The sequence below is a fragment of the Cibotium barometz genome, chromosome 36, assembly GCF_041138505.1.
Source record: "Cibotium barometz isolate CiBa-2024 chromosome 36, ASM4113850v1, whole genome shotgun sequence".
NCBI lineage: Eukaryota > Viridiplantae > Streptophyta > Polypodiopsida > Cyatheales > Cibotiaceae > Cibotium > Cibotium barometz.
Window position 1 is genome coordinate 478,561 of NC_141081.1, and position 26,597 is coordinate 505,157.

Consider the following 26,597-nt stretch of genomic DNA (forward strand, 5'->3'; position numbering starts at 1 on the left):
CTGTAGCGGCTGCTCTGCCCTCTGTAGGTTGGCCTCCTGGCCATGCAAAAACAATCTCGTGTCATCAGCAAACTCAGAATCGAGCAGGTCCTCACCCCGGACTGGGAGCTGGAGTCCTCTCAAACCAACCTCCTCTGCTGTCAGATACATGCTCATAGCCTCTGCAAAGAAGAGAAAAAGGAACGGGGCGAGCAGGCATCCCTGGCGGACTGATCTGGTCAGCTCAAAACTCGGCCCCCGCCCTCCTGCCATCAACACCTAGCTACGAGCTGTGGAATAGAGAGCCGCCACTCCTTGAATCCAATCTGGCTCAAAACCAAGGCGAAGCATAGTGCCCTCTAGGAAACCCCAATCGAATCTATCATATGCCTTCTCAAAATCGAGAAGCATCACACCAAGTCCTCATCGAGAAATCTAGCTCGGGCCGTCGCCTCCCAAAAGGTGAAAATGTTGTCAAGGATACTGCGCTCCTTGACGAATCCTGTCTAGGTAGCATGAATCAACTTCCCAAGGAAGGGCTGGATCCTCAAACTCAAGGCCTTTGCTAAGACCTTGTAGACAGTATTGAGGATTGTAATAGGCCTCCAATGCCGAATATCATCTGACACTCCCTCCCCCTTGGATATCCGAAAGATCAAGCCCTCTGCTGAAAAGCTCTGCGGCATCACCCCAGTGTCCAAAACATACTGAAAGCCCCTGCGCAGGCCTGGCCCCAAAAGGTCCCAATAGCGCATAAAAAAGGCAGGCGTCAATCTGTCCTCCCCGGGGCAACTATGGCACGGAAGGGCCCTCAAAGCCTCAACAAGCTCATCCTCTGAAAGGGGCTCACCCAAAACTGTGCGCATACGATCTGTGACCGTGGCCCACACAGTCTCTGTCTGCAAGCATCCCGTGTCTCCGTGGCTGGCTCCGCTGAAAGCAGGTCTCTATAGAACTCAGTGGCAATGGCTCCAATCTCCTCGGGCTCAGTGGCTAAAGATCCGTCCTGCCTCCTGAGCTGGCGTACTCTTGCTCGAGCATGGCGGGGTCCGGTAATCTCAAAAAACTCCCCAGTCACTCTATCACCAAGCTGCGTCCACTGAGAGGCCTGGCGATGATAGTAGAACTCATGTCTCTGCTCCTCTGTCTCTCTAACCTCCTGGCGCGCCTGGCTCAGCTGGGACGCCACCCACTCACATGTAGGCAGCTGCTCCTGAAGACGTTGGAGCGAAGCAAGGCTACGTCTCAAGCGACGCTCCCGCTCTCGTGTCTGTTGTCATGACCCTGTGAAAATGGAATAGCACAAGTGTGGGCATGGTGGTTGCTGAGCAAAAATATTAAAAGATTCACATTTGGGGTGACCGGGCAAATGAGAATGATGTGTGGACACTTCAGATGTGAAGGGGAACCAAAACATTAATGTTTTTAATGTTTTATTTATGGTTGCCCCTAGGTCTTAGTGGCCCCTAGGGAACTTTAATGTTTATTAAAGTTGGGGCCCTAGGATAAGTTTGGAGAGGGGGCAACTCCACTTTTGGAGTTACACGCCTCTCTCATCCCTCTCTCTCTCTTGCTTTTGGAGAGTCATGCAAGTTCTCATGCGTGGGAGAGAAACTGGTCGATTGAACTGTTTGGCTGCTGTTTTTGCTGCAAAGCTGGCCGTACAGTCCACTTGTTGGAGGCCGTACAGAACTGCTGCAAGTACAGGGTACAGTACGGCTGCTGCAGGCTCTGCTGGTACAGGCGGCGCTGACAGAGGCTGAGAGCAGGTACTGGCGGGGCTGCGGGTTCTGACAGAGGCTGTGCTGCAGGTACAGTCGTACGGACAGCAGGTAGTACAGGCAGCTGCACGATTGCTGACAGGCGACTGGTTGCAGGTACAGAAGTGTACTAGCTGGTACAGTCGGGTACAGCAGGCAGTTTCAGGCAGCGCAGGCAGGTACAGCTGCCACGTGGACTGCTGGTACAGTCGTACGGACAGGACAAGTGCAGGCGGCTGCTGTTGGGTACTGACCAGTACAATACAGGCACCTGTGGAGGCTGTACGGACAGGTACAGTGCTGAATTACTGACCTGTACGGACAGGTACAGCATCTCCAGTTGCAAGCAGAGCTTTTCCAGAGCTTGGTTGGTGCAATAGTCAAGTGGTTGCAGGGGAAAGAGTACAGATAGTCGTTGTCAAGTGCAGACTGGTACGAATTGTTCCACGGGTGCGGAATCACGCACTGACTTGGTAAGCTCTGAACTTGTCCATTTATCTTTCTTTCCATTGGCTTATGTCTGTTGCAGAGTTGTGTTATCTGGCCCCTTGTGAGAGGAGGGGTATGGCAGATTGAAAGGGTGGACACAGAGATTGGACAATGGATGTATGTTTGTGCTGAGTTGTGGAACCATGTACATGAGAGATGCCAGATGCGTGCTCAAGGCTGTCCTGCTGAATGGTCTTGGCTGATCAGAGGGGAACACAGAGTGTTGTTTTTGTGGGACACAGATCTGTGTGTTAATCCTCTGTGCTAAGAGGTATTGTGGGTTGCCAGATTGGACATACAGGTGTATTCTCTTGGCTGGTTGTGTTGTACTCAGCTTTACATCTTTTTGAAATTGAATAAAGAAATACCGCAAGGGGCGCCAAGCTTTGGGGCCAACAGGTGTCGGATTTATTTCAGATTTGGGGCACTTTAGCTCCAATCAAATTTACTTTTATATCTAGACTACAAGTGGAAGGGTGACTACTAGTCTACCGCACTTTGGTTTCTACCAGAGGCCGGTTTCATCTGTCCTAGCCGTGTCAAGGTTGTAGCGTGCAAAAAAGAGCTGAGCTCGATGAGTCCTTGGGCGCACTGGCCTGCTGCATCCAGGTCAGAGCTCTAGCTATCATGCCATATCCTCTCAATGTCCTCAGAAAGACTGGGATCTGTAAGTATCCTCTCTGGGATCCTCAACTGCAAGCTGGTCTCCCGTGTCCTCTCCTCAAGTGTCAAAATAACTGGCGCATGGTCTGAAAAGGAGGTGCCAGCGAGAATGCCAACGGAGCCACCACGCTCCCCGAACCTGTTGCCCACATAGAAGCGATCAATCCGTGATAGCTTAGTCCCTCCCTGCCGGCGATCCGACCGAGAAAAACTAAGAGTGTCCTGAGAGCGGGAGAAAGCCTCATGCTGCCATGCATCAGTGATCCGCACTGTCATACAAAATCGCTCCCAAGCTGCAAGCTTCGTGCCGTGCACTGTAACATGACTGCCTCCCACCCTATCGGTCGGGTCCTCAAGCATGTTGAAGTCTCCCCCGACACACCAATGTGCGGCCTCGGGCAATGCATCTGTAACAAGGGTCCAGAAATCTGCTCTGGCACTAGCATGGTTGGGCGCATAGACATTGAGCACACCAAAGTGCTCGTCGTGCATCCTCAGAATAACATACTGTGCTCTACCAGGCGCAATGACCCCGCAACTCACAATGGCCTACCGTCATACATCTGCAATGACCATACATACTCCTCCCTGCCCACCCAAAGGGCCAAAACCTGCAGACCAAAATGTGTCCCATCTACTAGGCATCACCGAACCATATCTTCGAATCCTGCTCTCACTCAAATGGTGCTCCTGCATCATCAGAATATCAATACTGCCCGCAACCAGGCATCTTTGAAGCTCCTGCCTCAAGCAACCACGATAATGTACATAGTGTGCGCCGCCAAGGCCTTGTACATTCCATGAGATGATCCTCATGGATGACCTGCTGAGGCGGGGTAGGCGGGCAGGGGGCGACGGGCGCGAAACGGAAGGGCGGGGGACGCGAGAAGCATAGGGGCGCAACGAGAGGGGGGGGGGTGCGAGCAGGCGGGGAGGGGGGGTGTGAGCAGGCGACAGCTCGAGCAGGGGTGGGGGCGACAGCTTCACACGCAATAAGAGGTAGCAGCCGGATCTTGGTTTGTTCTTGAGTTACGTGAGTTTAGCAATCCACTTTAATACTTCAAATGATTATTGTTCTTGTATGTGTGTAGGTGAGTAAGTGTGTGTGAACCCACTCTTATATCTAGATATTATACCTGTTTGACATAAGCAATTATGTCATTCAGATGAGCCTCTAAGGCTATAAAAGCATTGTCCTTGGTGAAGCTTTCACAATCAATCAATCAATATCATTGAGTCGTGCAACACATCTCTCTCGTGTTTACTTGAAGTACAACCATCCCTCTAACCCTCCCTCTCTTTGCAGCAGCCATCTCATTGATACCATGAAATCCATCATGGTAACAGAGCTAGGTTAGCCATCAGCTGCGCAGCCCTCCACTCCAACTGGCCCGTTGTCAACTACTCCTATTTGTCACCTATCTCATCATGGTATCAGAGCCAGGTTAGCCATCAGCTGCGCAACCCTATGGCTATTTGACACATTGGTCACTCCTACACTATTATATGGGGCTGCCATTTGGGGGCCAAGCTTATATCACAAGAGAAGGAAGAAGGAAAAAGAACCCAATGACATAGAAATAGAGGGTGAGGAGGAGCTCACAAAAACAGAAAGAGGGTGATGATGAGCCCACATGCCTAGAGACTGAGGATGTATATGATGGATGGGGACAAATGTAGAGACCTCTTGTGATGATGATCTCATAGATGATTAGGAGTAAGCCATTTGTGCCACATGAGATTGGAGGCGCTCTTCTAGATAGTGACATTCCTACACAGATTATGGGACCTCCCTCTACACAAATACCCTCGCTTATCTTTTGTGTCCTCTAGACAACTAGCCCGAGATGGGGATACATAGTGTTGGTATGCACTGGGGTGGTTACATGGTTTGGACTTCATGGCATGCAGGCGGATGCTTTGCCGCCATTTCATTATAGTATAGAGGGCCCCACCTATGACCTCAGCCACACAGAGCGGAACAGAGTGATCCGGCAGGATATCATGAGGCTTGATGCTCAGAAGAATTGGAGCTCACCCACACAACCACTGGGGATGAAGATGAGCTTCTATCGTGACCACATGCCTCACTTGATAGAGGATGGCTTCATCACACAGTCGAGATACATGAATACACACCTATCTTTTGGAGTGAGGTGTGCGATTGGCCAGATTCGTACATCCTCTCATCAGCTGCGGATAGAGACAGCCAGATATGGACCAGTGAGGATTGCACCAGCAGATTGGATATGTGAGTTGTGTCACACAGAGGCTGAGATAGAGGAGCATTACATATGTAGGTGATCGGTATACTGCGAGATTAGGGGAAGATTCCATTGTCTCTTCCATGATGGATTTGGTCCACTTTCTAGGGACTAGGGTCATGGACTACCATGATCAGAGATGCCTAGGACTCTTCCTCTTGGAGCTGCGCAGACAGAGAGAGTCCCTACTACACTACAGGCCATCAGTAGCAAGGGCACAGAGGCAGAGGGCACTTACAGACTTCTTCTGGGTAGAGACTCTTGGAGAAGTCCCCCCTTCATGTGGATCCCATGTAGAGACCTCTATAGCAGTCCCCACCCTATCACCCGAACCCCAAGCAGTAACAGTTTGAGCCTGATCGAGAGAAGTGCGATTAGATAGAGCCACTGAGCTTTGCAGAGCACGACGCCCTCGCCCCTGGGGGCCTTGGCACAGCCTCGATACTTCAGGCAGATTGCGGTCATCATCTCCCACCGTAGGAGGACCTCCTCTCGCCAGCTTAGTCCCACCACCTTGAGCGCCATGCGGCAACTCCCGATAAGGGATATATTAGGATGAGGGTAGAGACCTATACGCTCTCAGTTCTAGTACCAGCTTTAGCTTTTTATTTTTAGTTCCTAGCATTTCCGTTTTTTATGCAACTTAGACATTGTATCACATCACATGGACTTGATGTAATTATTTTGGTCTCATAGGTCACTTTGGCCTTTTGAAGACGTTAATTTATCTTTCTTTCTTTCTCTCTTTCTTCCACATAGACATGGGGCCAGCATAGTGGATTATGTTTTAGCCTTGCCAACCTTCATCCCGAGTATCCAGGATTTTGCGATTGGCCCCAGGCCCATCGGAGTTACGGTGGATCATGCACTTCTCTCCTTTACGGTGGATTTCCACTACAGTACCCGCGAGGTTGGGCAGTCCTCCTATCACCGGAGATATACCTTCTGTAGAGAGACTGATGGAGTATACACCGCAGAGATCTACAGCTTGTTGAGTACAAAGGATCCTCAGAGGCCATTAGCAGAGCTCACACAGATCCTGACAGAGGCTTTACATACAGCTGCAGCGACGACCTTCCCACACACGCAGCCCACAGTACGACCACGTTCTGGGAGCATGCCCCAGAATAGTTGGTATGATGATGACTGTAGGGAGCTCAGAGCCCGGCTACAGAGAGAGGTGGCCACAGGTGTTACTACATATAGACAGTCACGCATGATCTTCCGATCCCTCATTCGGCGGAAGAAGAGAGCATTCTTAGCTCGGCTCGAGAGAGACATCTATCGGTTGTTTTTGAGTCAGGATTCTGGGGAGGCCTAGAGATTGCTTAGAGAGCACCCCCCGCCTTCGGCCATTACCTCTCCAGATACATGGGGCGAGTGTGCAGCCTCCCTCTACATTGTACCAGAGCAGCCACCATTACCGAACCCTCCACAGCCTTGTCCACCCACTTCTACCTTCTTCACAACAGAGATGGTGAGGAGGGCCATCAACAGATTGCAATAGGGAGGGCACAGGATCATGAGGGCATTGTAGCCGAGCATTTCATACATGCTAGAGATATGATTGTAGACTTGCTAGCTCTCATGTTTAATAGAGCCATGTGTGAGGGGTTTCCTGGGACTTGGAGTACTTCCACGATTGTGTCGGTACTCAAGTTTGGAGATCTGAGCCTGCCGACTAACTACCGCACCATTATGATTGGTCACTCGCTGGCCAAGCTATATGCCTCTATTCTTGAGCAGGAGTTGAGCAGATGGGCAGAGAGACAAGGGGTCCGAGCTCAGGGACAGGCCGGTTTCAGGAGGAGATTCTCTACTTTGGATCATATCTTTACCCTCAGGGCTATCATTGAGGTGGGCAGAGCACATGGGAGGAGGATCTACTGTGGCTTTGTGGATTTCCGCAAGGCCTTTGACACAATGCCCAGAGCTAGACTGATGCGCAGGTCACTTTGGCCTTTTGGCTCCACCGATCCATGATGATTCACAGTTGTATCCGGACACATACACACTTTTTCTTTTCTTTCTTTTCTTTCTTTTCTTCCGATGACCGGAAGAACACAGTTGTATTATTTTTTGTCTCATAGGCCGACTTTGGCCTCTCGTAGACGTTAATATATCGTTCTTTCTTTCTTTCTCTCTCACCATGCTTGCGTTTTTAGGCTTTCGCTGCTGTATTTAGTGCCTGTGTTTTGGGGCTCTCTCTCTCTCTCTCTCTCTCTCTCTCTCTCTCTTATAGAGCTTGGGCGGTCCAGGCGCCCCAAGATGAGAGGCCCATCCCGACACCGGCGGAGACTACAACAGAGGATCAGGACCATACTAGCACGGCATGGGAGACGTCCAGTCAGAGTACTCACCATGGACGACATTGAGGATATCCGCCATCGACCGATGAGAGACATCTTTGGATAGTGATGTATATGATGCTTACCTTTGTTGCTGGAGTTTTCCTTCCCAGATGTTATCCATTAGGAGCTCCTAGTACCTTACTTTTCCTCATAGTTGTTGTTTCAGTTTCAGTTAGTTGTTTAGTTGTTTTAGCTTTTCTTACACAGACATTGTATCAGATCCACCAATTGTTGTAACCTTTTTGGTCTCATAGGTCATTTTGGCCTTTTGAGGACGTTAATATATCATTTTATTTCATTTCATTTCATTCTCTCTCTCGAAAGACAAGAATGGAGGAGAGAGCTCGAAGGAGAGAGCTCTCATTTTACGCTTTCCCACCTTGGAGGCCAAGAAGGATTTCTTGGCCAAGCGCTTCGCCCTTAAGAAAACGGGCATCTTTTTAGGAGATGACCTGACCTTGGCACAGCTAGCACATATGAGGGAGTGCATGCCGGAGATTAGGGCAGCCAGAGAAAAAGGGAAGCTAGCATTTTACAGAGGAGGTAGAGTGGTGATACTAGAGAGACGCACCACATGACGGTGCGAGACCTATGGGATCAGTCTAAGACTTGCAGTATGGAACTGCAACGGAGCATTGAGACTGGATGTGGGGGCCTTTGAGGACAGCTTCAGAGATAGGGACATCATCTTCTACTCGGAGACACATCAGGCCCCAGGCAGCACATTACCGAGAGTGGCGGGATACAGATGGGAGACGACTTGTAGACAGGAGGCCCATGGTGGTCGCGGATCTGGAGGAGTTGGAGTTCTTTTTAGAGAGGAGCTTCAGCCACTCATCCATGTTATGCGCCGTAATGAGAGCGTGAGGTACATGTGGGTCAGAGTGAGGGCAGATGAGGGTAGATCCCTATACATTAGTATATGTTACTTTCCACCTAGCACATCTCATTATGCAGCGCCCAAGGGGCAATCTCCATATATGATTCTAGATGAGGACATATGGGAGTTCTCCAGGGAGGGAGATGTTATCATACTTGGGGACTTTAATGCTCGAACCGCTTAGTACCAGACCTCCTTCTTTGACACTTCGGAGGAGATGTTGAGAGAGATAGATGTGGAGGAGATGTGTTTGACCCGGAGATCACAGGATGAGATGGAGTGTACTGAGTATGGGAGATACCTCTTGGAGATGGGGACTGCACATGGGCTGGCCATTTTAAATGGCCTAGAGAGGTATCCACTTGCCAGTGGCTTTACTTGCTTTCCACACAGACATGGGGCCAGCACAGTGGATTATGTTTTAGCCTCGCCAACCTTCATCCCGAGTATCCAGGATTTTGCGATTGGCCCCAGGCCCATCGGAGTTACGGTGGATCATGCACTTCTCTCCTTTGCGGTGGATTTCCACTACAGTACCCGCCAGGTTGGGCAGTCCTATCACCCGAGATATACCTTCTGTAGAGAGACTGATGGAGTGTACACCGCAGAGATCTACAGCTTGTTGAGTACAGAGGATCCACAGAGGCCATTAGCAGAGCTCACACAGATCCTGACAGAGGCTTTACATAGAGCTGCAGCGACGGACTTCCCACACACGCAGCCCACAGTACGACCACGTCCTGGGAGCATGCCCCAGAGTAGTTGGTATGATGATGACTGTAGGGAGCTAGAGCCCGGCTACAGAGAGAGGTGGCCACAGGTGTTACTACATATAGACAGTCATGCACGATCTTCCAGATCCGAGCCTGCCGACTAAGTACCGCACCATTATGATTGGTCACTCGCTGGCCAAGCTATATGCCTCTATTCTTGAGCAGGAGTTGAGCAGATGGGTAGAGAGACAAGGGGTCCAAGCTCAGGGACAGGCCGGTGTCAGGAGGAGATTCTCTACTTTGGATCATATCTTTACCCTCAGGGCTATCATTGAGGAGGGCAGAGCACATGGGAGGGCAGAGCACATGGGAGGAGGATCTATTGTGGCTTTGTGGATTTCCGGAAGGCCTTTGACACAGTGCCCAAAGCTAAATTGATGCGCAGGCTGCAAGACTTGGGTGTTCCATGTGAGCTCATTTGGGGTATTATGGCACTTTATGAGACAGTAGTTGGGTAGGTGCGGACTGCAGAGGGTCTCTCCCAGCCAGTACACTCCACTATAGGGGTGAAACAAGACTGCCCGCTCTCTCTGACTCTATTTGGACTATACATTGATGAGATCTCTGATTATATTGGGACACGAGGGGACAGAGGAGCCCAGTTGGCTGGCACTTGGATACCTCTGCTCTTATATGCTGATGATATTGTGCTTATAGCAGACTCACCAGAGGGTATGCAGAGGCACTTGGATACTTTACATGCTTATGCATAGCACAATGGGCTCTCAGTTAACCTTGGTAAGACCAAGGTTATGGTGTTTAACACTATAGCTCAGTGGGTTTGGAGATCAGCACCTATTTTCACATATGGGCAGGAGACAGTGGAGTATGTTGACTCATACACATATCTTGGAGTGGTGTTCGCTTGGCCCACATTTTCCATGAGGGGGGCAGCAGAGGCTAGATTGACTAGAGGATATGCAGTACTAGGAGGTCTAGAGAGGATGTGCTCACAGGTACAGTTTCAGGAGCCACGCACTAAACTGTGGCTTTTTGACACGCTGGTCACATCGGCTATGCTATATGGAGTACAGATCTGGGGGCCTAGCCTAGATCGTCACAGTCGATCAGGATGCACATACGATGGATGGAGATCGATGGAGAGACCACTTGTGTGCATGATCTCCAGGATGATTGGGGCTAAGGCCTCGGTACCCCATGAGATTATTAGAGCCGAGATGGGAGCACCACCGATCGTAGTTGAGGCTCTTGCCAGATCAGTGTCCTTCATTAATAGCACTTGGGAGCTTCCCCGACACCGGTATGCACGACTTGCTCTAGAGTCCTCTCATCAACTAGCCATGGAGGGAGACACTTCATGTTGGTATGCGCAGATAGCATCCTGGTTTGAGCTCCATGGGTTCAGTTTAGACAGACTTCCACCCTTCCAGTACTCTCTGGAGGCACCCTCTCTCACCTTGACACATTCTGAGATTAGTAGAGTCATCAGACAGGACCTCATTCAGTTGGACACTAGGAGGACATGGCTAGAGCCCTCACAGGAGTTGGGGACGAAGATGGCTTTCTATAGAGACCATCTTCTCCGCACCACTGAGGATGGCTTTATACTTAGACCGAGCTACTTGGATATACCCATCTGTCTCATGGATTGAGGTGCGCCACTGGGCAGATCCGCACCTCTTCACATCAGTTAGAGATAGAGACAGGCAGATTTAGAGGCATACCTCCAGGGGACAGGATTTGTCAGATTTGTTGGATAGAGCCAGAGACGGAGGAGCACTACATTTGTCGCTGCACAGCATATTATGAGATTCGAGGGCGCTACCATTGCCTTTTCAGAGAGGGATTTGGACCACTGGCTAGAGTCATGGACTATTGTGATCAGCGGTGCTTGGGTTTTTATCTCCTGGAGATCCGCAGGCTCAGAGAGTCCATTATCAGGAGTAGACGCCCGACTGGCAGGGAGTCCACACAGAGACAGATTACTGACTTCTTTAGAGGAACTACCCGACACACAGCCGACAGCCCAGCAATGGGCACCCCGTGGGACTCTATTCGAGAGAGCTATCCAGTTGGGCAGATCTAGATGCCCGAGGGTTCGCGGATCCTCACATATGAGACGGTGCATACACCGGAGGATTCAGAGCATCATTGTGAGGCATCGGGCTCGTCCGACCAGGCATCTCACCATGGCAGATATCCAGGCCATCCGGCAGAGACCCATGCTAGAGCTCCTAGGATGATTACGACTCCAGCCATATACCGTTGTACTCACTGTCACTTTTGTACTCCGCCATATTCAGGTATTCATGTATCCATGTACTCATGTACCCCATTTTGACTAGTAGCATTAGCTGCCCACTCTCCCTAGTTGCTGCTTCCGGATGCCCCCTACTGATGTATTGTGGGGCAAGATACTTACCTTCAGTTCTTTCTTTTCTTTTCCAGACAGTGTATCAGATGTCACATGGTTGTAACTTTGGTCTCATAGGTCACTTTGGCCTTTCGAAGACGTTAATATAACATTTCATTTCATTTCATCTCTCTCTCTCTCTCTCTCTCTGCGCTTGCTTCTCTCTGTTCGCCCGCTTCTCTCTCTTCGCTTCTCTCACTGCGCCCCCACAAGCTCTTCGCTTCTCTCTGTTCGTCTGCTTCTCTCTGTTCGCTTCGCTTCTCTCACTGCGCCCCAACAAGCTCTTCGCTTCTCTGTGCTTGCCCCAAAAGGACTCGGCCATCTCTCTCTCTCTCTCTCTCCTCGTAGCCCCCTCCCGCCACTCTCTCTCTCTCTCTCTCTCTCTCTCTCTCTCTCTCTCTCTCTCTCTCTAGATTTCTGGTTCAGTTTAGGTCAAGCAGCTTGCTTCCATAGTTTTACCATTCCTCCCATCTCCTTCCCCCTCCTTTTGTTTCTTTCGTCTTGCATTTTCTTTCGACCATTTTAATCTCTCTCTCTCTCTCCCCCCCTTGCAAACAGTCAGGCGCAGGAGGTGCAGTCGGGCAGATCTCTCTCTCTCTCTCTCTCTCTCTCTCTCTCTCTCTCTCTCTCTCTCTCTCTCTCTCTCTCTCTCTCTCTCTCTCCCCACATTGAATTCTCTCTCACGCTCTTGTGAAGGGTGCAGCAGGAGACACAGAGGCACACAGGCGACTGGCTGATCCTCTCCTTGGGCACACAGTCGGGCTGCAGCATACGTGGATGGTTTTTCTTTGAGAAAGCTGGTCGGCTGGGCACACAGGACAGAAACGATCTTCTCTCTGGCGACAGGTCTGGACTACACGTGGTAAGACTTTTTGGTGTGAGAAGGCTGGCGGGCTTGACCTGTGCGCCTGCTCTATGCGCACCCACCTGCACGCCTCTTTGCTGTACTCTGTGCGCAACCAGTTCTTAGTTCTGCTCCCTTTTCCCACCCACCCTTGCTCACGCCCCCAAGGCAGCAACTAGTCAGGGAAAACATGTCTCAACCCTTGGAGGGGGAACAGGATGGTAAGACAACCTTTCACACCCCCACGAAGGCACCAAATGCCTACCACAGAAGACTATGGGAAGGAATCATGTCCCCTGGCTCACGAAGGATTACGAAGATGGCCCGACGAGATGAGGCCCTTTATGAGGAGCTACAGCGGATAGAGATGAACACCATGCGACAGGAGCTTGAAAAGGAGTGGACCGAGCAGATGCATGCCCAAAGGAAAGTGATACGAAACGCTGAAGGAAGAGATATATGTCCAATTGAAGGGAGAAGTGCAAGCCCAAGTACGGGTTGAGATGGAATTAGCCCAAGCCACGATGCACACAGAAATGAAAAAAGAGATGCAGAAATGGAAGGATGACATGCTCCGAGAGATTGGCACAACAGTTGCATCGTACGAAGGCACTTTGAAGACATGTATGGCTGACCGCAAAAAAGACATCACTGAAATGCAAAACACTTTGGAATCATGTAAGGCAAAAGTGGCTGCAGGTGAGAAGGAAATGCATTCATTTGCTGAAATTGCGAGTGCCACAAAGAAACAAATTGAGGAAGTCAACCCATGGATTGAAGTAGTAAAAAAACAGAAGGATACACCAGTCAATAAAGTACAGGTGATGAATGCTACATTGGAAGAGGAAGCCAAGAGACGGGCACGTGCCTTACATGTACGTGTAGTTGGGTGGGAAGATAAGGAAAATCTCCAAGAGGATGCAAAAGCTCTTGCAACAAAAATTGGAGCCATCGATGTACCCATTACCGGAGCATGGCGAGTAGGCAGAGATGAAACAGGGCGAAGATATTGATCATCAGGTTTGGTGACTTGGAGAAGAAGAAGGCCTTCCTCTCCAAAAGGATGGCCCTTAAGGGGAAAAGATTTATTTGGATGAGGACCTTACACTGGCACAGATAGCACACCGGAAGGAACACATGCCGCGTGTGCTTGAGGCAAGGAAAGAGGGGAAATGGGCGGTATACAAAGATGGCCGAGTCATCATTACGGAGAGGATGCCCGCTTGACGGTGCGTGGCCTATGAGACCTTGCGATTCACGGTGTGGAATTGCAAAGGAGCCCTTACAACAGATGCAGGATACTTTGAGGATACTTTCAGACACAGTGATATTGCTATGTATACGGAGACCCATCAGTGCACAAACAAGAGGCTTCCTGACGTCCGGGGTTATAGATGGGAATCAGTTTTCCGCCCTCACCCACGCACAGTGGGAGGTACCAGAGGATGTGGAGGAGTGGCAATACTTTACAGGGAGGAGCTTCGTGACAAAATACATGTGGTACATAGAGATGTAGATGCGAGGTACATGTGGGTCCGAATATGCAGAGGGGGGCTTCGCGAGCTATATGTGCCGGTATGCTACTTTCCCCCAGCCCACTCCAGGTTTTCACCATTAGGAGAGTCGCCCTATATACCACTATATGATGATATCATGAGGTTTGCCAGCATGGGAGACATATTACTATTGGGAGACTTTAATGCACGTACAAGCACAGAGAAGACAGAGTTGTATGATACTCAAGAGGCTATGTACCGGGAGATCACGGCAGAGGATGTAGGGTTGCAGAGATCAGCACAGGATGAGGGGGAGATTACAGATTATGGCAGGCATTTTCTCACACTCGGGAGTGCACATGATTTGGTCATATACAATGGCTTATCGAGATGGCAAGGATGAGATGCTCTCACACACTGGAACTCTAAAGGGGGAGCAAGCACAGTGGACTACTTGATGGGATCTCCTTCATTGATACCTGATGTGCGGGGTTTCACGATTTCCAGTAGGCCCATTGGCATAGCAGCCAATCATGCATACCTGAGTTTCACACTAGTAGGTAGATCCCCGAGAGATGGGCCAGCCACTCATCTACCTAGGTACCCGAGATATCAGTTTACACGTGAGACAGTTGGGGTTTATCGAGATGCAGTATCTGATGGCTTGTTCGCTTTAGACCCGCATGGACGAGATCATGAGAGGATTGACAGGTGTACTACATGCATCCGCCTCAAATGCGTTTCCCTGCACTATGATCCCTTCCACCCACCCCCGCAGCACTACCCCACAGAACAGTTGGTATGATGATGAGTGTCGTGAGACATGAGCAGAGCTACAGCGTGAGATTGCCATTGGGTCTCACACGCATAGACAGGCCAGGATGATCTTTTGGCGCCTTGTGCGGAGAAAGAAACGAGCCTATCTGGCTAAGCAAGAGGAGGGGATCTACCAACTCTTCTTGGGGAAGGACAGCAAGAGGGCATGGAAGATGTTTCAGGAGAGAGAGCCTGGTACTCTGATTACTGCACCTGAGACATGGCATACTTATGCTAGAGAGCTATATGATGCACCAGGACAGCCCCCCACCCCCCCTCCACTGGGAGGTAGACCGGCTAGCAACACCTTTTTTACTATGCGGATGGTGCTAGATGCGATAGACAGGTTACAGAATGGAAAGGCACAGGATCATGATGGGCTAGTTGGAGAGCTAGACCGGCTAGCAGCACCTTTTTTACTATGCGGATGGTGCTAGATGCGATAGACAGGTTACAGAATGGAAAGGCACAGGATCATGATGGGCTAGTTGGAGAGCACTTCTCATATGCACGAGACACTTTGGCTTCGCTCATCGTACATGTGTTTAATTGTGCCATTTGTGAGGGTTTCTCGACAAGCTGGACAGAGCATATCATTGTACCACTCTTTAAGAGTGGGGACCCCATGGTACTAGGCAACTACAGGACGATGATGATTGGTCATTACTTGGCCAAATTATATGGCTCTATATATTGGAGTCGGAGTTGAGCCGATGGGCAGAGAGGCATGGTCATCAAGCACATGGAGAGGCTGGCTTCAGGAGAGGATTTACTACCTTGGATCACATACTGACACTTCGGGCACTTATTGAAGAGGACAGGGCACAGAAGAGAAGGATATACTGCTGCTTTGTGGACTTCCGCAAAGCCTTCGATACCGTACCACGTGCCAGGCTTATGCACAGATTGCATGACATTGAGGTACCCAAGGATACGCAGTGGGGGATATATGCTTTGTATGAGTCTGTGACAGGCAGAGTCCGAGCTCCAGGCGGACTATCTGATAGGGTGACCAGCACGATAGGGGTGAAGTAGGGATGCCCGCTATCGCACACCCTCTTTGGACTGTACATTGATGCGGTCTCTGATTATGTAGACAGATTGGGAGGCCCATGGGCATGCCTGGCTGGGGTGTTGATACCCATCTTGTTATATGCTGATGATATTGTTCTAATCTCAGACTCTCCGGAGGGATTACAGAGACACCTGGATGCATTACACGCTTTCTGTGCGGATAGAGATCTGACAGTGAACCTTGGGAAAACCAAGGTTATGGTGTTTAACACCACACAGGCATGGGTGATGAGATCAGAGCCTCAGTTCACTTTCTGAGGGGAGCCGGTAGAGTACGTCAGGTCATATATCTACTTGGGAGTTACTTTCACAGGACCGCGTTTCTCCCTAAAGGAGGCAGCAACAGCTAGATTAGCTCGAGGGCATGCAGCCTTGGAGGCACTTGAGAGGCAGTGTGCACACATACAGTTTCAGGAGCCACGCACCAAATTGTGGCTATTTGATATGCTTGTCACACCGACCCTCCTGTACGGAGCTCCAATTTGGGGGCCTAGTATACATCACAGATCTCAGAGAGGGATAGATGAGGGATGGAGGCAAATGGAGAGACCACTGATTATGATGATTGCCCGCATGATTCGGAGAAAATCATCAGTACCACATGAGATTGTTCGGGCTGAGCTGGGTGCCCCACCAGTAGTAACCGAGGCCCTATTCCAGGCAGTTACCTTTTTACGGCGGCTATGGGAGCTCCCTCAGCAGAGGTACTCCCGATTGGCATTGACCTCATCCATACAGTTGGTAGAGGATGGAGATACTCATTGTTGGTACGCTCAGATGAGATCATGGTTTGACCTACATGGTTTGCGCATAGAGGCACTACCACCCTTTCAGTACAGTCTGGATTGTCCATGTTTGGATCTCACTCGCTCAGAGCAAAACCGCGTGATCAGGATGGATATCATCAGAGTGGACACAGAGAGGACATGGACTAGCCTCCTTGAGCCCTTGGGCACGAAAATGGCTCATTACAAGAGCCATTCTCTACACCTCTCACTGGATGATTTTATCACCCGCCTGGCGTACATGGATGTACACCTATCACATGGGATACGTGTGCCATTGGACAGATCCAGACCTCATCACACCAGCTACGCATTGAGATAGGGCGATATGTGCATCAGATCTTGGATGACCGCATTTGTCAGCTATGCTACCAGGAGGTAGAGACAGAGGAACACTACATTTGCCGATGTACAGTCTATTATGAGGTCCGAGGGAGATATCACTGCCTCTTCCGAGAGGGTTTTGGGCCGTTACGTAAGGTCATGGAGTTTGAGGATCAGAGATGCCTAGGATTGTTTTTACTTGAGCTCAGGAGACACAGACAGACCCTCTTGGCAGACAGGAGGCCGAGCCATGATGTACCTAGACAGAGGACCCTGACAGATTTCTTCGGCACCAGCACCAGCAACCCAGCCCACACACCTCCTGATACATCAGAGCCATTATTGCTCGGCATCGGAGGCGCCTACCTCGCTTCTACGACCTGTCCATTCTAGACAGCCCCATGGCGGAGATACTTGATCTAAGGAGAGAGCAACACTTCAACTGATCAGCATACATGGATCTACCTGATATATATTTTTCAGTATTTTCTAGTATTTTCTACTCAGTGTCATCTCGGAGTCTTATAGTTCTGTTCTTATAACTGTAGGACAATCAGTTTATTGTACTTTTTAGTCTGATTTAGTTGTTCTCTTTGATGAGACACCAACTTCAGATGTACTCTCAGTTTTGGTCTCATAGGCCACTATGGCCTCTTAGAGACGTTAATATATCATTTCTCTCCCGCATGTTGCCTATCTTTCTCTCTCTCTCTGCGCCCCTTCGCCCCTGCGCCGCCCTGCCCTGCCCTCTTCGCTGTTCGCCCGCTGAGCGCCGCCCTGCCCTGCCTTGTTCGCTTCGCTTTTGACGCCCTACCCCCCTTCGCCCCTGCGTCGCCCTACCCTGCCCTCTTCGCTGTTCACCCGCTGAGCGCCGCCCTGCCTTGCCTTGTTCGCTTCGCTTTTGACGCCCTACCCCCCTTCGCCCCTGCGCCCGCCTCTCTTCTCGCCTGGGCTGACCCTTCCTCAGGCCTCCGCGTTGCCCTGTTCGCTTCGCTTTTGCCGCCCTGCCCCCCTTCGCCCTTGCGCCCGCCTCTCTTCTCGCATGGGCTGACCCTTCCTCTGGCCTCCGCGTCCCTGTCCCCACCCACCCTTCCTCAGGCCCCCAAGGCAGCAACATAACTCTCTTCTCCTCTCTTTCCCTTTTCCCTACATGACTTGAAACCAACCCCCCCCCCCCCCCTGTTGCTGCTGTTTCTTGCCTGTGTCATGGATTAATTTTCAGTCCATTGGCTGTGGGAAGTCCTGCAAAAAGTCATGGCCAAGACTGGGTTTAAAGAGGAGCTCGTGAAGGTGGAGGACAAGCTCGGCACAATTATCAAAGAAAACAAGAAGATGGTCGACTCTTCCGTCACCGCAATCATCAACCGCCTCTCCAAACTCGAGAAGGGATTTGACAAAATCCAAGAGCTCGAAGAGAGATCTTCCAAGCAAGAGGCTGAGATTTCAGCCTTAAAGGAGGAACTAGTGGAGGCCAAATTGCATGCTAAGAGTCAAGCGGCTGAAATCTCAGCCCTCAAAAAGGAGTTGGAAGCCACATCAAAAAGCAATCTTGAGGATGGAAAATTTCAGCCCTCCTTTATTGAAGAGCTGAATACCATCAAGGAACAAATGAGGATCATTCGAGAGGAGGAGGAGCAACATAAAGAGAAGACATCTTCATGGGTGGAGGTGATCACAAAGACACAAAAGAAGATGGACGAGGCCGAGAAATGGATCGAGGTCGCCAAGAAAGGGAAAGGTAAAGAATCGCCACCCATCCCCACTCCCACCATCATCAACATGACCCTTGAAGAGGAGCAAAGGAGGAAGACCCGGGCCTTACATGTACGAGTGCCCGGTCTAAAAGACCGTGATGATGCGGAAGGGGAAACCAAGGAGCTCTTCTCTATGATGGGCATTGAAGCCACGCACACAAAGGCATGGAGAGTGGGAAAGAAGAGAGAAGGTAGTGGTGGCGAATCTTCTAAGGAGAGAGCACTTATCATTCGTTTCCCCTCCATGGAAGCGAAGAAGGACTTCTTGAAGAGACGTCCTACACTCAAGAAGACGGAAATATTTCTTGGAGATGACCTCACACTCTCGCAACTTGCCCACATGAAAGAAGTTATGCCAGAGATAAGGGCAGCCCAAGAGAAAGGGAAAGTGGCCTTCTATAGAGATGGTAGAGTGGTGATTATGGAGAGGCGCTCTTCATGACGGCGCGAGACCTATGGGACTACACTCAAAGTTGCTACTTGGAATTGTAATGGATCTCTATGTCTTGATGTAAGGGCTTTTGAGGATAGTTTCACTGGGAGGGACATCATCTTCTACTGTGAGACGCATCAGGCTCCTGGACAGTCCATGCCACATGTTAGTGGATACTGATGGGAGAGAGCTTGTAGACAGGAGACTCGTTCAGAGCATAGAGGACGGGGCTCAGGAGGAGTGGCAGTATTGTTTAGAGAGGAGCTACAGCCACTGATACATATAGTCCGCAGAGATGAGCAGGCTAGGTACATGTGGGTTAGACTGGTCACTGAGGGCAGAGATGGGCAGATATCTCTACATTGCTATATGCTATTTTGCTCCTAGTACATCAGTGTATGCATCACCTAGCGGGCAGTCTCCCTTTTCTATTTTGGATGATGACATTTGGGAGTTCTCGAGGGATGGTGACATCATTCTCCTGGGAGACTTCGATGCCAGGACCGCCCATAACCAGACAGTATTTTATGATACCTCAGAGGAGATGTTGAGGGAGCTTGATGTTAGGGATATGGGCCTATCTAGACTCTCACAGGATGAGGAACATACAGTGTATGGGCGGTATTTGATAGACATGGGGACTGCACATGGATTGGCTATCCTGAATGGCTACAGAGATTCCCAACATCGGGCGGTTTCACTTGCTTTCCACATAGGCATGGTGTCAGCACATAGGCATGGTGTCAGTACTGTGGACTATGTTATGGCTCAGCCCAGTCTCATTCCCTCTTTTCAGGATTTTATGGTAGGCACTAGGCCGGTTGGAATAGCAGTGGATCATGCTATCTTGTCCTTCACTCTCACATTTCAGTTCAGCACCGCTCCATTGGGACAGGTCTCCACACACACTTTTTATACCTTTACGAGGGAGACTGACACCGTGTACACGGATGAGATATACAGACGCTTATGTGCCGAGGAGCCGGGACGGCCATTAGATGAGCTCACTCAAATATTGATAGAGACGCTTCATGCTGCAGCATCAGAGGCATATCCCCATAGTCAGCCTACACGGAGACGATCTGGGAACATGCTCCAGAACAGTTGGTATGATGAGGAGTGCAGAGAGATGAGGATCAGATTACAGAGAGAGGTGCTCATGGGTGTTACCACTCACAGACAGTCACGGATTACCTTCATGGGTATATCTGAGATGGTTCACTCCACTATTGGGGTGAAACAGGGCTGCCCCCTTTCTCCCACCTTATTTGGGATGTACGTGGATGAGGTTTCAGACTATGTAGAGCGGGAGGGTGACAAAGGAGCACAGCTAGCAGGGACATGGATTCCGCTGTTATTGTATGCTGATGATATTGTGCTGATCTCAGATTCTCCAGAGGGGATGCAGCGTCATTTGGATGCATTGCACACGTTTGCACAAGACAGTGGATTGTCTGTTAACCCTGGTAAAACCAAGGTGATGGTGTTTAACACCACAGCACAGTGGGTTAGGAGGTCAGTACCCACCTTTACATATGGTCAGGAGACAGTGTAGTATACAGATGCATATACTTACCTTGGTGTGGTTTTCAGTGGCCCACTATTTTCCTTGAGAGCAGCGGAGACCAGATTGACTAGAGCTTATGCAGCATTGGGGAGACTAGAGAGGATGTGTTCGCAGGTTCAGTTTCAGGAACCTCGAACAAAGCTCTGGCTCTTTGACACTTTGGTCACTTCAGCCATGCTGTATGGAGTGGAGATATGGGGACCCTCAATGGATCACCACAGCCGAGCTGGTAGCACTGATGGATGGAGACATATGGAGAGGCCCTTGGTTTCTATGATTTCCCGGATGATTAGGGCCAAGGCCTCCGTACCACATGATAGTATCCGTGCAGAGATGGCTGCCCCCCCATTGGTAGTAGAGGCACTCACTCGATCAGTCTGCTTTATACATAGCACTTGGGCTCTCCCTAGAGACAGATATGCTCGCTTAGCCCTGGAGTCTTCACGACAGTTGGCATCACAGGGAGACGGATCATGTTGGTATGCACAGATGACAGCTTGGTTCCAGTTGCATGGCTTTAGTATGGACAGGCTACCTCCATTTCAGTACTCCCTGGATGCACTCTCCCTCTCTCTCACACGGGCAGAAATTACCAGACTTATCAGGCAGGACTTGATTCAGCTGGACACCAGGAGGATATGGATACAGCCGACACACGAGCTTGGTACGAAGATGGCTTTCTATAGAGATCATCTTCTCCAGCTCACGCAGGATGGGTTTGTGATTAGATCCAGCTACATGGATACGCATCTTTCTCATGGGGTACGGTGTGCTATTGGTCAGATGCGCACATCCTCACACCAGCTAGAGATTGAGACTGGCAGATTCAGAGGAGTACCAGCTGAGGCCAGGATTTGTCAGCTGTGCCAGATGGAGCCAGAGACAGAGTCACATTACATATGTCACTGTCCAGTATATTATGAGATACGAGGCCGTTTTCACTGCCTGTTTAGAGAGGGTTTCGGACCACTTTCTAGAGTCATGAGATACCAGGATCAGAGATGCTTTGGATTATACTTGCTGGAGCTTCGTAGACATAGAGAGGGTCTCTTGAGAGGGAGGGGATCAGAGAGGGAGAGACCTACAGAGGAAGATTACAAACTTCTTTCGACCAGAGATTGAGCAGTCAGGCCAGCAGGCATTGCAGCTAGCCCCAGAGTATAGCCGCACTAGAGGTACACTGATTGATCGGGCTATAGAGCTAGGGCGGTCGAGGCGCCCCAAGATGAGAGGCCCATCTCGACACCGGCGGAGACTACAACAGAGGATCAGGACCATACTAGCACGGCATGGTAGACGTCCAGTTAGAGTACTCACCATGGAGGACATTGAGGATATCCGCCATCGACCGATGAGAGACATCTTTGGATAGTGATGTGTATGATGCTTACCTTTGTTGCTGGAGTTTTCCTCCCAGATGTTATCCATTAGGAGCTCCTAGTACCGTACTTTTCCTCATAGTTGTTTCAGTTTCAGTTAGTTGTTTAGTTGTTTTTAGCTTTTCTTACACAGACATTGTATCAGATCCACCAATTGTTGTAACCTTTTTGGTCTCATAGGTCATTTTGGCCTTCTGAAGACGTTAATATATCATTTCATTTCTTCGCAACAGCCCCCTCTGGCCTCTCTCTTTATGGGAAGCGCTGCAGACACGCACGGAGCTCTTCCTATGGTCAAGGGTTAATTTTTAACCCGAAACCAGCCTTTTTCAGCCCAAGACAAGATGGAGAGGATCGACATTGAAGACTTGATCAAGGCAGCCATCCAACAACACAAGAAAGAGGCGGACAATGCAATTAATATGGTCAACCGGAGCCTTCTTGACAAAGTCAAGAAGCTTGAAGTGCGGATAGCAACCCAAGATGCAGAGATCGCAAATCTCAAGAAGGAGATAGAAGAAGCACGCGCTCAACATAAGCTCGAGGAAGGTGAAATTCGGCCCATCATGATGGAGGAGCTGAACACCATCAAGGCCCAAGTGAGAACACTTCAAGAGGGAGAAGAAAAGAAGGCCCGGGAGACCTCCTCGTGGGTGGAGGTGCTCACGAAGACGCAAAAGCAAGTAGATGAAGCGGAGAAATGGATAGAAGTGGTCAAGAAAGGTAAGAACAAGGAGGCCGAAAGCACATCTATGAGGGAGTGCATGCCGGAGATTAGGGCAGCGAGAGAAAAAGGGAAGCTAGCATTTTATAGAGGAGGCAGAGTGGTGATACTAGAGAGACGCACCACTTGACGGTGCGAGACCTATGGGACCAGTCTGAGACTTGCAGTATGGAACTGCAAGCAACGGAGCATTGAGACTGGATGTGGGGGCCTTTGAGGACAGCTTCAGAGACAGGGACATCATCTTCTACTCGGAGACACATTACTCGAAGGATCTCCTCGTAGAACGCTCCGGGTTCGAGACTCGCACAATCTTGGCTTTCCCCACTGAGCCACGAGCTGAGCTAACTAGGTTGATGTACCGACCAATCTCTACCTCGTGATGTCCCATACCGCCACGAAGCTACCCTCGCGGGCCTCGAGACTGCTGCCGGCCTCGGCTACGTAAAGCAGGTGCACGTCTGCACTAGATCCAGGCTCCAGACCATAGAGCTCTCACAAATCTCGCGAGACTCTATATCACTAATGAATAACCTTGGCCACCCTTTTATAGGCTCTTGGCCGGTCATCGGGCGTCCACACTTGGGCGCCCGCCCGTCCATACTTGGGTGCCCGCCCGTTAGTCTATCCCTAACTCAGCTCGCCAATCAGCCTGCCTAGCTCCAAGCTTCCCCAAACCTCGAAGCTAGTCTTGCGTGCGTGTAGCACACGGTAGATACACATTGTGCACATGACATACTCCCCTTCCTCTAAGAGCTCACTCGTGAGCTCACTAAAAAGCCAGGGTAATCTCTCTGAAGAGTAGTCAATGTCTCCCATGTAGCGTCCTCCTCAACACGATCCTTCCACTTGATCTTGTAATCCGTGATAAGCGTATTACGCAATCTTCTTTCACGAAATCCAAGAATCCTTTCAGGTTCGTGTGGAACAAATGTCATGTCCTCGACATCTATGATTTCTTGAGGAGTAACTAACTGGTTTGTTCCACCCAGTACTTCCTTAAGTCTACTGACATGAAATACACAGTATCTAGGGGATAATTTCGGAGATCGACCTGTCCGTAAAGTCTTGGAATCTTTCGGAACTCGCAAATACACCATCGTTCCTTCAGAGAACTCTCTGGGTGAACGATGTCTATTAGAATAAAATTTGTCTCGGTCTTGAGCACTTCTAATAGATTCCTTCGCAACTTGTAACATTTCTTGCATCTCTTGCAAAAAATTACGTGCTGCATCATGCTGAAGTCCTGAGAATCCCACTGTAACAGGTGATCTAGGTTGAAAACCATACATAAGCATGAAAGGACTAAAACCTGTACTCGTATGCTTAGTACTGTTATATGCAAATTCTAACATAGGAAGATAATCCTCCCACAAACTCTGTCTTTTGGATACATATGCCCGAAGCATATCCTCCAAAATCTGATTCACTCTTTCTGTTTGGCCATCAGATTGAGGATGATCTGAGGAACTCAAATTCAAAGTTGTTTCCATTTTCTCAAAAACAAGTTTCCAAAAATCACTCGTAAACTTAAGAGTCCCTATTATGACTATGTCCTGCGGTAACCCGTACAGTCTAAACAATTGCTCGATAAACTGTCGTGCTAATTGCGTAGTTGTAATAGTCTTCAGGGTTGGTAAAAATCTAGCCATTTTTGTCAAGCGATCTACCACAACCCAAATAGAATCGTGGCCTTGATGCGTTCTTGGCAATCCGGTAATAAAATCTATGGAAATACTTTCCCATTTATTACGTGGGATTTGCAAAGGATGCAACAACCCAGCATGTCTAAAGCATTTAGCTTTATTTGCTTGACAAACTTGACACTTGAGAACATAATCTTCTACATACCCTTTCGTCTTTGGCCAATAAAAAGTGTGTTTCACTAATGATAGCGTCCTGTGTACCCCAGGATGTCCAGCAGAAGGGGTGTCGTGACACTCCTTAAGAATCTTGGACCTAATGTCCGGGATCTGTGGTACACAAATTTTGTCATTACGGAATAGTAAACCATTCCGAATCATCCACGGGCCTCCTGCTGCTGCAGCCTGAATGGTAGGCTGTTCAGTCATCGAGTCTTAGTCAATCAATGAGCTCCCGTCCTGGATCTTTTGCCAAAATGGACCAAAATAACTATCAGTCCTGCAAAGCCCTCTCAATGATTGAAATAAGTCAGTAGAAATCTCGGTGAACGACAAAGTATTCACCTCTCTAATTCGACTAAGCTCATCTGCAACACTATTCATGGACCCTTTACGATAACGAATCTTAAAATCAAAATCTTGCATTAACTCAGCCCAACGAGCTTTCCTTCCTCTCAAATCATCCGCATCACACACATACTTGATTGACTGATGATCAGTCAATACCACAAACTTGGAGCCATATAGATAATGTCTCCAAACCTTGAGAGCGTGAATCACAGCATAAAGCTCCTTCTCAAGGGTTGGCCAACGAGATTGAGTGTCGTCTAGCTTTTTACTTTCAAAAGCAACCGGTCTACCATCTTGAAATAGAGCAACCCCGATGGCATAGTCACTGGCATCGGTTTCAAGAACATAAGGCCGACTAGGATCAGGTAATGCTAAGATAGGTGCTTTCTTGACTTTCTCTCTCAAAAGTCTGAAGGCCATATCCAAATCGTTATTCCAAGTGATAGGCTGATTTGGCTTACATCCGCGATCTTTCAACAAGTCGGTCATCGGTAGTGTGAGCTGAGAGTACTCCCGCACAGATTTCCGAAGAAAAACAACAAAACCGAGAAAAGAACGAAGTTGTTTCACTGTTCTTGGTATAGGCCAGTCCAGAACCTTCTGAACTCGGTCATAGTCAATGCTCAATCGATCTCTAGTGATCCTGTGTCCCAAGTAAATGATTTCTGTCATAAAAAACTCACATTTACTTAATTTAGCATATAGTCGATTCTGTCTTAAAATAGATAAGACAATCGTGAGATGTCGAACATGATTCTCAAGAGTACGACTATATATCAAAATATCATCCAGGAACACCACCACAAATTTTCCCAAATGTTCTAAAAAGATCGTTCATCGTTTGTTAGAAAGTGGCTGGAGCATTGGTTAACCCAAAAGGTAATACGAGAAACTCGTAATGGCCATACCTAGTCCGAAAGGCGGTTCTTTCGACATGCCTTTCATGAATACGTATCTGGTGATAGCCAATACGTAAATCTATCTTCGTGAAATATTTCGCTCCTGCTAACCGGTCAATCAGGTCATCTGATCTAGGGAGAGGATAACAGTTCTTAATTGTCAGCTTGTTCAATCTCTTGTAATCTATACACATTCTCCAGGTGTTGTCCTTCTTTCTTCTAAGCAACACAGGTGCACCCCAAGGTGATTTACTTGGACGGATCTGGCCCATCCTCAAATAGTCTTCGAGTTGTTTAGCCAACTCATCTTCCTCAACTTGGCTCATCCTGTAAGGTGGAATACTGACACGATGAGCACCAGGGATCAAATCAATACGATGATCTACTGTCCTTTCAGGTGGTAAGCCCGATGGCAGTTCCTTAGGAAATACATCTTGAAACGAATCAAGTATCTTCTGTAATTCTTTGCTTTCAAACACACTTAATTCATTGACATCCATGGAAGGTATGAGAAATGAAGAAAGTGGAATCAATACACAATGGAAAGCGGTATACAAAGAAGAATCCATTATATTTCCAAAATCAATTATATTTACAAGAGGTCCTTGAGAGGGATGTATACAATCACCTAAAATACTATACTGGGTGTTCCTATGTTGAAAAGAAAAAATATGACTAGACCAAGAGTGGCGGGATACAAATGAGAGACGACTTGTAGACAGGAGACCTGTTCGAAGCATGGTGGTCGCGGATCCG

At 49.1% G+C, this 26,597-nt stretch overlaps 1 protein-coding gene and 1 pseudogene across 1 annotated transcript in view; both read left to right on the forward strand.

The window, feature by feature from the left end:
* Window positions 1–26,597, forward strand: part of LOC147617368 (uncharacterized protein At5g02240-like) — a 97,495-nt gene that overhangs the window by 49,209 nt on the left and 21,689 nt on the right. The window lies entirely within an intron of this gene.
* Window positions 8,088–9,263, forward strand: LOC147617369 (uncharacterized; annotated as a pseudogene).